This window comes from Carlito syrichta, unplaced genomic scaffold (genome assembly GCF_000164805.1).
Source record: "Carlito syrichta isolate Samal-C Ts95f unplaced genomic scaffold, Tarsius_syrichta-2.0.1 Scaffold257243, whole genome shotgun sequence".
Taxonomy (NCBI): Eukaryota; Metazoa; Chordata; class Mammalia; order Primates; family Tarsiidae; genus Carlito; species Carlito syrichta.
In genome coordinates this window covers 284,273-287,196 of record NW_007201339.1, presented here as the reverse complement: position 1 = coordinate 287,196, position 2,924 = coordinate 284,273, and the positions used below count along the sequence as shown (strand labels likewise).

The following is a 2,924-nucleotide window of genomic DNA, read 5'->3' as shown; positions in this document are numbered from 1 at the left end:
ACACAATATCCCTTACGCCCCTGAGGTGAAGTTGAAGGTTCGCAGGACAGTCCTGAGGGGTGTATCACGTGGAGCCTCACCCCTGTGACAGCCACCAGCCTGTCTTGATGTTTGGAGCCGGGGGCTGTCCCGTATGCCCTGTTGAGTGTGTCACCAATGCTGAAGTCCCTGCCTTCTGGCTTTACTCATCTTCATCCTCCCTTCAGTGCTCTTGGCAGCAGTGGCTGCACATCTGGAGTTATGGCTGCTTCCTGTAGTGCTTCAGGATACCTCTGTTTGTACCGTAGACCCTCCTCCACATTTCTTACCTAGACTGCCTGGAAGCCAGAGGCCAAGTGACCCAGGTGGTTGCAGCCAATGAGAGACACTGGCAAGGAGAATGAAGGGCAGAGGGGAAAGGGGCTGAGGAATTCCTCAGCTTTCTCTGCGTGGCTGCAGGTTGATGCTCCTCTGAGGAAAGTCACAGCTTCTGTTTGGTGACCCACTCCACAGCTTCAGCTGCCTCAAGGTCCTGGGACTGGTCCAGAGTCTAGGTGAGGGAGCACCTGCTCAGGTCCCAGAAATGCTGACAGCTTGTTGCCATGGTTCGTGCCTGTCACCCCGTTAGCGTACTTTAACCCTTCTCGTAAAACAACCCACTGAACTAATTGCAGCCATCTCCTTTGAAAACCTGGATGGTACTTAATCGTCTACCTTTTCTTTCAGTCTCCCTTTTACTTTTTCCTGATGCTTCTGTTGGCTCAAGAGAGGAAATACTCTGCAATCTGCACCTGCAAGTCTCACTGACTTTTTACGTGAAATGACTTAACACTACTTCAAGATTTTTTCCCCCAATGACTTCATGTCCAGAATGTTCTTGGTTGAATGGTTTATACCTCTTTGAAAATGTAGGCTTTCATTTATGTTTTTCTTCAAATCATAAACTGAACAGAAAGATTCTGTAACACTTTAAGCAATTTTTTTGTTTGCTTGTTTTGAGTTGGAGTCTTACTCTGTTGCCTGGCTGGAGTGCAGTGGCACAGTCACGGCTACTGCAGTCTTGACCTGCTGGGTTCAGGTGATCCTTCCTCCTCAGCTTTCCACGCCTCTAGTTTTTTAATTCTCTTTTCTCTATTTTAAAATTTTTGCTTTTTATTGTTACTTTTTTTTTTTTTAAACAGAAGAGGTCTCACTTTTATTAACAATTACCAAAATTAGGAGTCATTTTCAACTGATGGGAGAAACACGGTTTTTGTACTTTTCCAGAACCCTACCACCACCACTGAAATACAGAACTGTCACCAGGGACATGACCAGGGACATGAACACTGAGCTATACAGGTTGTGTTTCTTAACTATTAAAAATGAGTCAGGTCTCACTCTTGCCCAGGCTGGAGTGCAGTGGTGTGATCACAGCATGGCTCACTACTACCTAAAACTTCTGGGCTTAAGTGATCCTCCTGCCTCAGCTTCCCAAGTAACTGGAACTACAAGTGCATGTCACCATACCTGGTGACTTTGTGTTTCTAATAGAAAAGGACATGAATTCAGAGATTTTTCTCCATAAGAAGATGAGAGAGGGAGAACAAAAGGCCAGATTTTTCCGAATTGGGCACTGGCGTTGCTCAACACTGGTTGGTTGCTGGTTAGTCCTCCCCTTGCCAGTAGGGGTCGCTGCCCGCCAGGGAGGTGGCCGGGTTGATCAGAGTATGAGTCAAGCAAAGCAAGACAGCTAGCAGAGTGGCGCAGCGGAAGCGTGCTGGGCCCATAACCCAGAGGTCGATGGATCGAAACCATCCTCTGCTAGGTGCTATGTTTTCCCACCTGGCAAGGCAATCCTTTCTTGGTCGACTGTGACCTCTACTGTAGTTATTTCTTTGCTGAGCTCGTGTCCCTGCTTCCATTAAGGCGTGAAGGCGCCGCCGCAGCCAGTTCCACGGTATAATGGTCAGTACTTTAGAGTTTGAATCTGGCTGTTCGGTAGAACTCGCTTACCGGTCCGCTATCGGGAAGAGGCTGATGTCCAGCCCGTGTGCACCAAGTGGCGGTGGAAGATCCCTTGTCCTCTTGCCTTGGCGAGGGCAACGACCCTCTCAGGCCTCCCTGGAAGATAGGTGGGTGGGAGTTTCATGCTCTTCCTATTTTGTGCCTGCCTAAGCTGAGAGAGCAAGCTCTGTCATAGAACAAGTGTTCGGTGTCTGCAGCATCAAGGTTTCAAAGCCTCCTGTGCCACACTTAGCTCTCCCCCTCTGGGTGGCCGCAAGAGCACACAGGAGCTAGGACCCTTCTCATTGCTCTGGACTTAGAGGAGCTTCTTGCAGTCGCCACACTCACCAGGGACCTTTTCGTGTACAGAACCCAGTAAGCACCATCCCTATCCTCCCTTCCCAGAGGGAGCTCCAGTAAGGAATTTCCAAATTTCTTCTTCTTCTTTTTTCTGTGGCACATGCCTTTAGTTCCAGCCACTTGGAAGGCTGAGGCAAAAGGATCGCCTGGGCCCAGGAAGTCGAGGCTGCGGTAGACATGAGCGTGCCATTGCACTCCAGCCTGGGTGACAGAGTGAGACCCAGAGAAAAAAGAGAGGACACCTATGAAAACATGCATTCGAGGTTGGGTGGTTTTTCCAGGCAAGCTTGACTGAAAGATAATAAGGCAAGGAAAGACATTGGCAAAAGAATGGCTTAGATTTTGGACTATGATATCTTATCTGGATACAGAGGGAAGTAAAGATAGAAGGGGGAATAATACAGCCAGGCTCGGTGGCTCAGCCTGTAATCCCGCGCCTTTGGGAGGCAGAGGTGAGTGGATTGACTGAGCCCGCCGGTTCGAGACCCGCCTGGCCAACTTGGCGTAGACCTCATCTCTACAATAAATCAAAAATGAAGTTAGCCGGGCGTGGTAGCGCGCGCCTGTAGTTCCAGCTACTTGGAAGGCTGAGACGGAAG

The 2,924-nt window shown here is 49.3% G+C and overlaps 1 non-coding gene across 1 annotated transcript; it reads left to right on the top strand.

Annotated features, from left to right (window-relative positions):
- The first annotated feature begins 1,713 nt into the window (after positions 1–1,713).
- On the top strand, positions 1,714–1,785 carry TRNAM-CAU. Its single transcript has one exon. It is a non-coding gene; the product is annotated as a tRNA-Met (tRNA).
- Positions 1,786–2,924: the final 1,139 nt, after the last annotated feature.